At 32.4% G+C, this 15,000-nt stretch overlaps 1 non-coding gene across 1 annotated transcript; it reads left to right on the top strand.

Moving 5' to 3' along the window:
• Nucleotides 1-5,984: 5,984 nt before the first annotated feature.
• On the top strand, nt 5,985-6,064 carry TRNAL-UAG (transfer RNA leucine (anticodon UAG)). Its single transcript has one exon. It is a non-coding gene; the product is annotated as a tRNA-Leu (tRNA).
• Nucleotides 6,065-15,000: the final 8,936 nt, after the last annotated feature.

The raw sequence follows: 15,000 nt of genomic DNA, 5'->3' as shown, positions 1-15,000 counted from the left end.
CATATAGAAAACTCTAAAGAAAGAAAAAAAGGAGACCCATGCCATGATTTTCAAATCTTTTCTATTTAGTAGTCTAAGTTTCTCGATGAGGATAATTAATTCGGTCGTTGTGGTCGGACTCTATTATGGATTTCTGACTACATTCTCCATAGGTCCCTCTTAGATCTTCTTTCTCCAATCTTGGATTAGGGAAGAAGGAGATATTCGCGACTACTGGCGATTTCATTATGGGGCAGCTCATGATCTTCATATCGATCTATTATCCACCTCTGTATCTATTCTTTCTTAGCTAAACAGGTGGAAGATCTATCCAATTTGGTTATATTATATCATGGACTCGAAAAACGGATCTGAATTTGACTGAAATGCACGATCTTCACAGGTATCACTTTTCACGATACCTAAAAGGTGGAATAGCGATTTTCGAACCATTTCCTATAAGAGAATGGTTTCCATTACTTTGAGAAATGGATTCTTATATCAAACTATAGCTATTGCATTAAAGAAGAAAAGAAACTAATAGAAGTCGAAGACGCGGAATGATAGTGAATAGAGAGAAAGATTCTTCTGATTTTCTTGTTTCTATCTACTAGACGCCGTAGAGAATTGAGAATTTTCATGTCTTTCAATTCTCGTACTCGTAATTGGAAAGTTATGGAAGGAGACCCATCATTTTGCAATGAAAACAACATATAAAACTCTGGACAATTTCGAAATCAGGCCAAGCGTCTTAATACATATGCAAAAAAATTCATTATTGGCCCACCATTGATTAGAAGATTTAGCTTGTATGAATCGCTATTGGTTTGATACGAATAATGACAATCGTTTCAGTATGTTAAGGATACAGATGTATCCACAATTCATTTAGAGTTACTTAATAGTCTATTTCTTATACCATATCTCTATCCCGTGAAATTCTCGAGCCAAAAGATGGATGCATATGCTGTGTTTCATTTTGCTAAATGATATCAATTAAATGGTGTATCAATTCCATAAATTGCATATAGCAATAAATAAATCAGCAAAATTCTTTCTAATATTTTAGATAGAAGAAACATTTCTTCTATCTAAAATATTAGAAAGAATGTACCCTTCTATCCAAATCCAATTTGCATCGATAAAATAAATCCAAATTCCAGTAGTAGATGAATAATTGCAAATTTGTGTGTGTACGAGATTAGAATAACTTCAAAATAACTGACATAATTTTGTATTTTTCCTGATCAGAAAAATACATGAAAAAGAAAGGAGGTAGAAAAATTTTTGGATTTATGGTTAAAGAAGAAAAAGAAGAAAACAGGGGTTCTGTTGAATTTCAAGTATTCAGTTTCACCAATAAGATACGGAGACTTGCTTCACATTTGGAATTACACAAAAAAGATTTTTCATCGGAAAGAGGTCTACGAAGACTTTTGGGAAAACGTCGACGTTTGCTGGCTTATTTGGCAAAGAAAAATAGAGTACGTTATAAGAAATTAATCGGTCAGTTGAATATTCGGGAGCAGTAATTTAATCGTTCAAATTTTTTTCTTGTTTTATTATTTTTTTAGTAGTCTTATAGTAGTCTTAGATTTTTCATTTTGATGAGCCTCGCTTTGAGGAATTCATGGAATAATCCATTTTCATGGAATAATGAATTAAGGAAGAAAGGATATGAGTCTACCGCTTACAAGAAAAGATCTCATGATAGTCAATATGGGCCCTCAACACCCATCAATGCATGGTGTTCTTCGACTGATCGTTACTCTCGATGGTGAGGATGTTATTGATTGTGAACCCATATTAGGGTATTTACACAGAGGAATGGAAAAAATCGCGGAAAACCGAACTATTATACAATACTTACCTTATGTAACAAGGATATAGAGAGATTGTAGAAAGGGGATAGGATAGTTATTTTTGCAAGAGACTTGTTGTAAATTCCTTAACTTAAGAAAGAAAAAAGAATAAAAACACAGATACATAACATAAAAAAAAGAATAAATAAGACGAGATTCGACCTCCCCCTACATATTTAATTTCCTCTCCTATACAAAAACTAGCAAGACCCACTCCATTGGTAATTCCATCAATAACACCCTTATCAAAAAACTCCGTGAGTTCGGTTAACCCTCTTATACCGAGGGTAAAGACCCTAGTATAGAAAATATCTATATAACCACGATTATATGACCAACTGTATATATTTTTTTTTACTTGATCTAAAAATTCTTTTTTAGGATTTCCTTTGTAAAAAGAGTTTATTAAATCCAAATTCTGAAAAAAAGAATAAGCGGATCCATAGAAGATATATGCTATGAATAAACCAAAGATAGCTAGACTTACAGAAGAAATTGCATTAGTAATAAATTCATATGAATTTACAAAAGAATTAGAACTTTCCTGGGTAAAGTTTATTGAGGGAGTTAACCACTTTGATAATATGGTTAACTCTGCTATTCCATTACCAATTCCTCCATTATCAAAAGAGATTCCTATGAATCCAATGAACAAAGTGAAAAGTAGTAATATAAGAAGAGGAAATAACATAGTATTTCCCGTTTCATGCGGATAGGCAAAAGTTTTTTTAGCCCCAAAAGACGTAGTAAAGGATCCTATCCTATTTCTTGTATTACCTTGAATTTTTGGTATATTTTGTGAAAAAAAAGAAACTCCACTCTTCGTTGTTGATAAAACGAAATCCCTATTCACTCCTTTGGGTATCCTTTTTCCCCATAAGGATATTGAATACAAGGAACTCTCTTTAGTGCTACTGTAATTTTGAAAATGAACACGCAAATACCCATCAAATGTAAGTAAATATATCCGAAACATATAAAAGGCAGTTAATCCTGCAGTAAAGGAGGCTATTATTCCAAAAAAGGGCGAATACAACCAACTATTACTAAGGATTTCATCTTTGGACCAGAAGCAAGCAAGAGGTGGAATACCACAAAGAGAAAGTGTACCCCATAAAAAAGTAGTTCTTGTGATTGGAATGTATTTTCTTAAACCGCCCATAAGAACCATATTTTGACTTTTATCTGGTGAATATCCAACAAGAGGTTCCATTGAATGAATAACGGATCCGGATCCCAAGAACAATAAAGCTTTTGAATAAGCATGAGTGATCAAATGGAATAAAGCAGCTTGATAAGAACCTATACCTAGAGCTAACATCATATAACCCAATTGAGACATTGTAGAATAGGCTAAGCTTCTTTTAATATCTCTCTGAGCAAGAGCTAAAGTAGCTCCTAAGAATAGTGTTATTGTACCTACTAAAGAAATAAAACTCATTATCAAAGGTAAAGATATGAAAAGAGGAAGAAGTCGAGCTAGAAGAAAAATTCCCGCAGCAACCATAGTTGCTGCGTGTATAAGAGCCGAAATAGGAGTGGGCCCTTCCATAGCATCGGGTAACCATACGTGAAGAGGGAATTGTGCGGATTTCGCAACTGCACCAAGGAATAATAAAAAAGCACACAAAGTAGTAAGTAAAGAGTTAATTCCATTATTAGGAATCCAGTTATTAGCTATTTTGAACAAATCCCTAAACTCTAAACTACCTGTTATCCAAAAAAAACCTAAAATTCCTAATAATAGACCAAAATCCCCTACACGATTAGTTACAAAAGCTTTTTGACAAGCACTCGCTGCGATTGGTCGTGTAAACCAAAAGCCTATCAATAAATAAGAACACATTCCCACGAGTTCCCAAAAAAAATAAATTTGTATCAAATTGGAGCTAGTAACCAATCCCAACATGGAAGTATTGAAAAAACTTATATAAACAAAAAATCTCAAATATCCTTCATCGTGAGACATATAACCATCACTATAAATAAGAACCAGGATTCCTACAGTAGTAATTAGTATTAACATAATAGAAGTAAGTGGGTCAATCAAGTATCCAAATTCTAAAGAAAAATCATTATTGACGGTCCAAGACCATAGATATTGATAGATCGAACTTCCATTTATTTGTTGAATAGACAGTTGAACTGAGAATACCATAGCTATACTTAAGAGTAAAACACTAGGAAAAGCCCATATGCGACGAAGATTTTTTGTTGCTGTCGGAATAAGAATAAGGCCAAATCCCATTGACATAATAACTGGAAGTGGGAGAAGAGGGATTACCCATGCATATTGATATGTATGTTCCATAAGAAAAGAAATTGCAATTTTTACTTCAATTTTTACTTCAATTTTTCTATAAAATTGTTTCCGATTCACCAAACCAATTCTTATCTCTTTCTGAAAGAATAAATAAAAAGAATAAGAAAAAATACTGAAATTCTTAATTTTTCCAAAATTTATCTCATTGAAATAATTAAAAATTAAGAATGGGTTTAGTTGGTTAAATTAAAAAAGTTAATAAAATAACTAGGTAACGAAGTTATTTTATTAACTAAATAAAGATATTTATAAAAATAAAAAAAAAAAAGTGGAATCATTTTACTTTCTATTCATAATTCATTTTTATATTTCTTTAAAACAAAGATGAAACAGCTCTCTTGTTCCATAATTAACTGATTGAGTGAATTCCAATGAAAACCTATGTTTATAAGAAATTATCGAATAGTCCTTACTTCATATAGAACTAAAATTCTAATGACTATAAATTACCTAAGTTTTAGAATGTCTTGTTTAAGAGACTCAGTATTTTTTGTTTTGATTGGAATTCCTTTCCTTTATGGAATACCATTCTGAACTTAATTAACTATTTTCATTTTCCCTTCTTTTTATCCCCCCGTCTTATCTTATATGGGGGATAGGCTTCCATACCATATATCTATATATGGAGTATACTTGATATATAAATAGATATAAATAGATTTAAATGAGAAACCCTTCTATATATTCTATATTATTAAAAAAAAAGTATAAAATATATAAAGAAAAAATGTTAAAAAATTCTTGTTGTCTTATCCGCATTAGACAAAATGAAGTAAAAAATAATTCAAAATTTAAGTATCTTTCAGTATCTAAGTATAAATACTAATAAAAAGAAGAAAGAAGGATTGATTTGCAGCAATAGATGTCTTTCACATACAACTAGAAAAAAGTAATTTCCTTTTTGAATGGCAGTTCCAAAAAAACGTACTTCAATGTCAAAAAAGCGTATTCGTAAAAATATTTGGAAGAAAAAGACTTATTTTTCCATAGTACAATCTTATTCTTTAGTAAAATCAAGATCATTTTCGAGCGGTAATGAGCATCCAAAACCAAAGGGTTTTTCTGGGCAACAAACAAATAATAAGATTTTGGAATAATATGAATTGACTTATCAAAAAAGAATTCCAATTATTTAATAATTTGGATTCTTCTTTGAATGTACTTTTATGTGTCGAATTACTCGGTACAATATTCTTAGAACAAAAAACCCCTCTTATCTTATATATACAAGAAAAAAAAAGTTTTGTTTGGTATACTGTGTGCTAAGTATTCTTTTCCTATCAATGAACTTTTCATAATTTTCCTAATAGAATCCTCATATTCTATTAGGAAAATTATGAAAAGTGGAGTATTCTTACAATAGGACTTACAACTTCCACCTATCTTCTCCAAAATCATAAGGTTAGTAAATCTTATTAATAAGAGCATAAAGACTTTCATTCTAGAAATTTTTAAAAAATCCAAAAAGCCTTTTCTATTTATCCATTTTATTTTAATTTCATCATTAAATAGAAACCCTTTTGGATTTTTTTCATTGTATTGAAAGAATTTTCAAAATGTAAAGGGGAAATTAATTAGAAAAAATTAGTTCTATAATTGCAAGTTAGAAAAAAGAAGTTCCAACTCTTTCAAGCAGTGTTTGTGTTTCTATTGGGCAAAGCAAGAGTTTATTGTAAAAAAAAAAAATGGAAACGATACTACCAAACGAAGTCTATTTTAATGAAAACTCTAATGTTCCTAAATTTTATGGACTTTCCCAATATCGACGATTCCCAAGATAATAGCTATTATTCTTTTAAGTTACCTATTATTTGAAGTTAGCCGCCATGGTGAAATTGGTAGACACGCTGCTCTTAGGAAGCAGTGCTCAAGCATCTCGGTTCGAATCCGAGTGGCGGCATTCTTGAAAAAGAATACAATAGATTAGAAATCAATTCGAAATTTACAATTTTGTAATGGGACCTTCCCCTTATGCTATTTGCAACTTTAGAACATATACTAACTCATATCTCTTTCTCAACGATTTCAATTGTGATTACGATTCATTTTATAACCTTATTAGTTCGTGAACTTGGAGGATTACGCGATTCGTCAGAAAAAGGAATGATAGTTACTTTTTTCTCTATAACAGGATTCTTAGTTTCTCGTTGGGCTTCCTCGGGACATTTTCCATTAAGTAATTTATATGAGTCATTGATCTTCCTTTCATGGGCCCTGTATATTCTTCATACCATTCCTAAAATACAGAACTCTAAAAATGATTTAAGCACAATAACTACGCCAAGTACTATTTTAACGCAAGGCTTTGCCACATCGGGTCTTTTAACTGAAATGCATCAATCCACGATACTAGTACCTGCTCTACAATCTCAGTGGTTAATGATGCATGTCAGTATGATGTTATTAAGCTATGCAACTCTTTTGTGCGGATCCTTATTATCTGCCGCTATTCTAATCATTAGATTTCGAAATAATTTCCATTTCTTTTCTAAAAAGAAAAAAAATGTTTTAAATAAAACATTTTTCTTTAGTGATATTAAATATTTTTATGCAAAAAGAAGTGCTTTAAAAAGAACCTCTGTCCCTTCATTTCCAAATTATTACAAATATCAATTAACGGAGCGTTTGGATTCTTGGAGTTATCGTGTCATTAGCCTAGGATTTACCCTTTTAACCGTAGGTATTCTTTGTGGAGCAGTATGGGCTAATGAGGCCTGGGGATCCTATTGGAATTGGGATCCTAAGGAAACTTGGGCATTTATTACTTGGACCATATTCGCAATTTATTTACATAGTAGAACAAATCCAAATTGGAAGGGTACGAATTCTGCACTTATAGCTTTGATAGGATTTCTTATAATTTGGATTTGTTATTTTGGTATAAATCTATTAGGAATAGGCTTACATAGTTATGGTTCGTTTACATTAACACCTAAATGATTACATAAAATAAAACCTTCATGAAATGAAGGTTTTTACTTTTATGTTTTATTTGAGAACCCCTTGAACGCCTTATCAAAGGGTTCTCAAAAATTCGAGATAGATCTAATTATACTTTTTTACTTATTTCTGCATTATATACTTTTTTACTTATTTCTGCATTAATAGAGCAGACGAGTAAAAAAAAGCAAACCTATTTAGGATAATAATTGGATAAGAGAGCCTCTACCCTGTCAACGGATAGGGAGAGAACAAAATCTGGATAAATACCAATTCCTATTACTGGTAAAAAGATACAGATTAAAATAAAGAGTTCTCGTGGTCCAGAATCCACAAAATTTGCGTTTGGAACATTAAATAGCTTGTATCCATAGAACATCTGGCGTAACATAGATAATAAATAAATAGGAGTTAATATCATTCCAATTGCCATTACAAAAGTAATTAGTGTTTTTGGCATTAACAGAAATTTTGGACTAGTAATTAGTCCAAAAAATACTACTAATTCTGCGACAAAACCACTCATTCCTGGTAAGGCAAGAGAAGCCATTGAAAAGCTACTAAACATGGTAAAAATTTTAGGCATTGGGATAGATATTCCCCCCAGTTCTTCGAGATAAACAAGACGCATTCTATCAGAAGCGGTTCCTGCCAAGAAAAAAAGTGTAGCACCAATAAATCCATGGGATAATATTTGTAAAATAGCTCCATTGAGTCCAATGTTGGTTATGGAACCAATTCCTATAATTATGAAACCCATGTGAGATACAGAGGAATAAGCTATTCTTTTTTTGAAATTTCGTTGACCAAGAGAAGTTGAAGCTGCATAGATTATTTGGATCGCTCCTATTATTACTAACCAGGGCGAAAATAGATAATGAGCATGAGGTAACAATTCCATGTTGATCCGAATCAATCCATATGCTCCCATCTTTAATAATATTCCCGCTAAAAGCATACATGTACTATAATGTGCTTCCCCATGGGTATCTGGTAACCACGTATGTAGGGGTATAATCGGCAATTTGACAGCATAAGCAATAAGGAAGCCAAAATATAAAAGTATTTCCAAGGTTGCAGGGTATGATTGATTAATTAATCTTTCCAAATCTAATCCTGGTTCGTTGGAACCATATAAGCCCATACCCAGAACTCCGATTAAGAAAAAAATGGAACCGCCTGCAGTATACAAAATAAACTTTGTAGCTGAATATAGACGCCTCTTCCCCCCCCACATGGATAAAAGTAAGTAAACAGGAATTAATTCTAACTCCCACATGATAAAAAAAAGTAAAAGGTCTCGCGAAGAAAATAATCCTATTTGACCACTATACATTGCGAGCATCAGGAAATAGAATAATCGCGAATTCCGTGTAATTGGCCAAGCTGCTAAAGTAGCTAAAGTAGTGATAAATCCTGTCAATAAAATAGATCCTAATGAAAGTCCATCGATTCCCAATCTCCAGTGGAAATCGAAGACATCTATCCATTTATAATCCTCCTTTAATTGGATTAAGGGATCCTCCAGTTGGAAATGATAACAGAACGCATAAGTCATTAGAAGGAATTCTAATAAACAAATAGATATAGTATACCACCTAACGACTTTGTTTCCCTTATGAGGTAAAAAGAAAATTAATGAACCTGCAAATATCGGCAAAACAACAAGTATTGTTAACCAAGGAAAATAACTCATGATAAAGTGATAAAGACAAGATACGTTTTGACCAGAAAAGCCCGTGCTCGATTATTTCGAGCACAGGCTTCTTCGGTAAAGAGGAATCAGACGATTCGAGTGAAGTTTTTTGTAACGTATCAATAAGATAGAGCCATGCTACGTGTTGTTTCAGGCCCTAAATAAACGCGGACACTTAAAAAATCTGTCGGGCAGGCAGATTCACATCTCTTACAACCCACACAATCTTCGGTTCTCGGCGCGGAAGCAATTTGCTTGGCTTTACATCCATCCCAGGGTATCATTTCTAATACATCTGTTGGACAAGCTCGTACACATTGAGTGCATCCTATACATGTATCGTAAATTTTTACGGAATGTGACATTGGATCTATAAATTTTTCTTTTCAACATAAAATTTTTCGATCTGGTAAAAATGAAATTAGTACTATAATGAGTCATATGTATTGTAGACACCAGACGAAGCAATGGTTTATCCAAACTTCAAAAAAAAAAATCTATTTTTTAATCTGTTTGTGAGAAAGCGTGAAGAGAGCCAAGAGACTTTAATTTTGGATTTCAACAATAAATAAGAAATAAGAAAGAATTTTACGAATTGTACAGACGAATTCGAATTAGCCAATAAATTGGCTATCGTCTTTTCAATATAAATTATTGCAATATTCAAATTGCAATATCAATGAATTACAAATACAAAAATTCATTTAAGTGAAAAAGAATACTATGCAATAATCTACTAAAAAAAATGGATATTCTCAAATAATACTAAGAAAATAGTATTGATTTCTATTTATTTTAATATGTGCGCCTTTGTTTAGAGGATTCTATGTCTAATTATTCAAAAGTCTAATTATTCAATAAATTAGATTGATTGATACGAGTGGATTTCCTATTACGATGGATGGAAGAAAGAATGGATAGTCCAATAGCGGCTTCAGCAGCTGCAAGGGCTATAACAAAAATTGCGAAAATATCTCCTTTTAATTGGCGACTATCAAATAGATCAGAAAATGTTACGAGATTTAGATTAATTGAATTCAGTATAAGTTCAAGACATATTAGAGCTCTAACCATGTTTCGGCTTGTGATCAATCCATAGATACCAATCGAAAATAAATAGACACTCAAAAAAAGTACATGCTCAAACATCATTAACTAACTCCTTATCAATCTCGATTCATTTCAATATGAGGGCAAGAATTGAACCGATTCAATTAATTACAATAGAACAATTACACAACAAAAGAAAAAAAAAAAAAAAAAAAAGGAGGTATTTGTTGGCAGTAGATGGATTTTACTAAATCAAAATTGTGATTCTTTAGTTATTTATTTTAGATTTGCAATTCTTATAATTTGTACTTTTTCTAAGTTTTCTTATTGCCGAGCCATAGTAATTGCACCTATTAAAGAAACTAGAAGAATTATGGAAATGAGTTCAAACGGAAGATAAAAATCGGTTGCTAAATGAATTCCAATTTGTTGAACATTATTTATGAGACCCTGTTCTACTATTTGGTTTGATCTTGTAGTCCAAAGAATTCCATACCACGACGTATCTGGGATAGTAGTCATTAGTGAAAAAACAATAGTTATACAAACGAGTGAAGTGAACCCATCTCCAATAGTCCAATAATTCTTATCTTTAGACCATTCTGAGCCATTTACGAACATTACAGCGAATATGATCAAGACATTTATGGCTCCCACATAAATAAGAAGTTGTGCGACAGCTACAAAGTAGGAATTTAATAAAAAATAGAATAAGGATATACAAACAAGAACTAATCCCAGCGAAAAGGCAGAATAAATGGGGTTGGTAAGTAATACTACTCCTAGACCCCCTAGTAGAAGAACAAATCCCCCAAATAGCATAAGAATCTCATGTATTGGTCCAGGTAAATCCATTATGGATAAAAAGAAATTAATAGTATAAAATTTTTCATGAACTGACTAAAACTAAAGGATTCAAGGAAGGAAAAAAGGATTAGGGTATTTTTTTGTGTATAAACTTATAGTTATAAATTATATTATATCACGAAAATCTAGTCTGATTTAAAATAAGAAATAATTTCCAATAAGCAGTAGTTTTTCGTTTTTCTTTATAGTTTAATTTTAAAGTTTAATAAAGAATTATTAGATTTTTATAACAGAAAGACAAAATCAAAGTTTAGTAATCAGTAATCGTTCTTGAATTCGAAGATTTTTCTTTGTTTATTTTACTTTCAGACGAATTCCTAATTGTTTGAATTGTGTAATCTCCCATTATGGAGATTGGTAACCGACTTAAAGCAATTTGATTGTAATTCAATTCATGACGATCATAGGTAGAAAGTTCATATTCTTCAGTCATTGATAAACAGCTTGTTGGACAGTACTCAACACAATTGCCACAAAATATACAAACTCCGAAATCAATACTATAATTAAGCAATTGTTTTCTTTTAATATCCTTTTCAAATCTCCAATCCACAACGGGTAAATCTATCGGACATACGCGAACACATACTTCACAAGCAATACATTTATCAAATTCAAAGTGGATTCGCCCTCGGAAACGCTCTGGTGTAATTGATTTTTCATAAGGGTAGTGAATCGTTATAGGTAAACGATTTGTGTGGGATAAGGTAGTTATGAAACTTTGACCTATGTACCTTGTAGCACGTATTGTTTGTTGACCATAACTCATGAACCCAGTTACCATAGGGAACATATTCATTCTAAATATCTATGAAAAAGATATGTTTCTTTCTCTTGTTTGAGAGAGCTTTTGTGTTGAAAATATTCTTACTATTATTGTATTATCTTATTTATAGTGAAACAAGTTGAGAAGAGGTTGTTAATAAGAGATTGCCCAGGGAAATAGGTAAAAGAAATTTCCATCCAAGATTTAATAACTGATCCATTCTCATCCTCGGTAAAGTCCATCTTATTGTGATAGAAATGAAGAGAAATAAATAAGCTTTAGTTAATGTAATAAATATACCCATTGTCATTTCCAAAATTCCAACTGCTTTATTCATTTGGAAAAAATCAAAAAAGGATATATAGGGAATAGATAAATTCCACCCGCCCAAGTAGAGAACTGTTACAAATAAAGAAGAAACTAATAAATTTAGGTAAGAAACAAGATAAAATAAACCATATTTGATACCGGAATATTCAGTTTGGTAACCTGCTACTAATTCTTCCTCCGCTTCTGGTAAATCAAAGGGTAATCTTTCACATTCTGCCAAAGAAGAAATTAAAAAAACCAGAAAACCTATAGGCTGACGCCAAATATTCCATCCAAAAAAACCGTATTTTGACTGTGCTTCAACTATATCAACTGTACTTGAACTGTTAGATAATCATAGTCGGTGATAACATCACAGTTCCCACCGCTATTTCAAAACCGTACATGAAACCTTAGCTTCATACGGCTTCTCTATGATCAGAAAAAGGAAAGGACTGTTTTGTTCCTAGCCCCGGGGGCGTAGATAGAATTAGATAAAATAAAATAGATTTGAAAGTCCTAAATTAGACCAAAGGAATTCCGTCTGCTAGAATAAGAAAAAGCGCTTCCGAATTGATCTCATCCTTTATAATATAATGAAAATTTTTCTTTGTTCAGTAATAACTTAATCTTGGAATAAAACACTTGTTACTTGTTATAGGAATTCAATTAATAAATGGAAAGAGTTGGGTATTAGTTCATGAGCAATTCTGCATGAATATGGATAGAGGAAGGAAATAATGAAAATTTTTTCTAGTGCACTCCATATCTTTTTTACTATTCTTCTTTCCCCAGGGAGGGGGTATTTAAAAAGAAAAAATGGATAAAGGGTTAATTCGTTCTTGATAGCCATTTCCTTAACAAGTGAATGGGAACATACTCTGGATCGGAATCCGAAGAAAGTACTACTTGATAATTTCTACAAATTGCAAGTCCTTATTATGATTCCTTTTATGGGCAAAAATCTCTAATGTTTTAGATTTTCCATTACTAATCCTTTATGTACTTTAGTGTTCCTAACCCTTCACTAACTTTTGGTGGATTCTTCTTATGGATTATTAAGTTATAGTAATAACTAGGAGTATTCTAGTAATGGAATTCCATATCGTGAATCCTTTATTCTTGGCCGCTTCAAGATATGATGACTAATTAAAAAATATCAACCTTGGGATAAAGAGTTTACACTGCTTATGTTTACTTCCACTTTTTTCTTGTACGTAGGAAATGAGATTTTTTCTTTTTACTACAAAGTTATAAGCTGTTTTGTTTCACTCATATAGCTATCTAGTTTAACTTACCAACCCAAATACTAAATAAGAAAAGGAATATAAATAGTTAATGGATTTTATAGGAAAAAGATCTATTTTAACGAATCACACGTAGAGATATTGCTAGCACACAAAAAGTTAATGGTATTTCATAACTAATGGATTGAGCAGCAGCTCGTAGACCGCCTGAAAAAGAATATTTATTATTTGAGCTATATCCTGCCATAAGAAGACCAATAGGAGCTATACTTGAAATGGCAATCCATAAAAAAACACCAATACTAAGATCGGCTAAAACAAAATGATATCCCAAAGGGATAACTAAAAAACTTAATAAAACTGATATGACTGCTATAGAGGGTCCAATGCTAAATAAAGAAATATCTCCTCGGGATGGCAGAATATCTTCTTTAAAAAGTAGCTTAGTCCCATCTGCTATAGCTTGAAGCAGGCCCAGGGGGCCAGCATATTCAGGACCAATACGTTGTTGTATCGACGCAGATATTTCTCTTTCTAACCACACAATTACGAGTACCTCTATTGTTATTCCCAAAAGGAGGGTCAAAATGGGTAGAATCGATATCAGTCCATAGACTTCTTTTAATAATTCCAATTTCGAAAAAGAATTGATAGTTTCTACCTCTACCCTATCTATTATCATTTCAACGATCAACTTCCCCCATAATGATATCTATACTACCTAATATCGTCATGATATCAGCCAATTTCATTTTTTTAACTAGCTGAGGAAGAATTTGCAAATTAATAAACCCGGGTGGACGGATTTTCCATCTCCAGGGGAAAAGGCTATCATCTCCTACTAGATAAATCCCTAATTCACCTTTTGGGGCTTCTACTCTTACATAAAGCTCTTGTCTTGACAATTCAAAATTGGGCGAAGGTTTTTTACCAAGAAATTTATACTCAAAATCATTCCATTCAGAATTATTTTCTTTCTTAAAGCGTCGGACTTCTAAATTTTCATAAGGTCCTCCAGGAATTTTTTCTACAGCTTGTTGAATTATTTTGATGGATTCCCTCATTTCACCAATTCGTACTAAATAGCGAGCTAACGAATCCCCTTCTTTTTGCCATTGGACTTTCCAATCAAATTGGTTGTAAGACTCATAAGGATCTACTTTACGAAGATCCCATTGTATTCCAGAAGCTCGTAACATCGGTCCCGATAAGCCCCAATTTACTGCTTCTTCTCCGCTAATAAAACCTACTCCTTCAACTCGCTCTAAAAAAATTGGATTCTGTGTAATAAGTTGTTGATATTCAACAACTCCGCGTAAAAAATAATCACAGAAATCTAAACATTTATCGATCCATCCATAAGGTAGATCGGCGGCTACTCCTCCGATGCGAAAGTAATTGTGCATCATTCGCATACCTGTAGCAGCTTCAAATAGATCATATATTAATTCTCTCTCTCTAAAAATATAGAAAAAAGGAGTCTGTGCGCCGAGATCCGCCATAAAAGGTCCAAGCCATAGCAAGTGAGAAGCTATCCGGCTTAATTCTAACATAATTACCCTAATATAGCTGGCTCTTTGTGGTATTTGAATATTCTCCAAGAATTCTGGTGCATTTACTGTTATTGCTTCTGTAAACATAGTAGCTAAATAATCCCACCTTGTTACATAAGGTAAGTATTGTATAATAGTTCGGTTTTCCGCGATTTTTTCCATTCCTCTGTGTAAATACCCTAATATGGGTTCACAATCAATAACATCCTCACCATCGAGAGTAACGATCAGTCGAAGAACACCATGCATTGATGGGTGTTGAGGGCCCATATTGACTATCATGAGATCTTTTCTTGTAAGCGGTAGACTCATATCCTTTCTTCCTTAATTCATTATTCCATGAAAATGGATTATTCCATGAATTCCTCAAAGCGAGGCTCATCAAAATGAAAAATCTAAGACTACTAT

This window comes from Triticum urartu, unplaced genomic scaffold, assembly GCF_056163025.1.
Source record: "Triticum urartu cultivar PI428250 unplaced genomic scaffold, HENAU_Tu73 scaffold2, whole genome shotgun sequence".
NCBI classification, from domain to species: Eukaryota; Viridiplantae; Streptophyta; class Magnoliopsida; order Poales; family Poaceae; genus Triticum; species Triticum urartu.
This window is presented reverse-complemented; position numbering and strand designations above follow the sequence as displayed.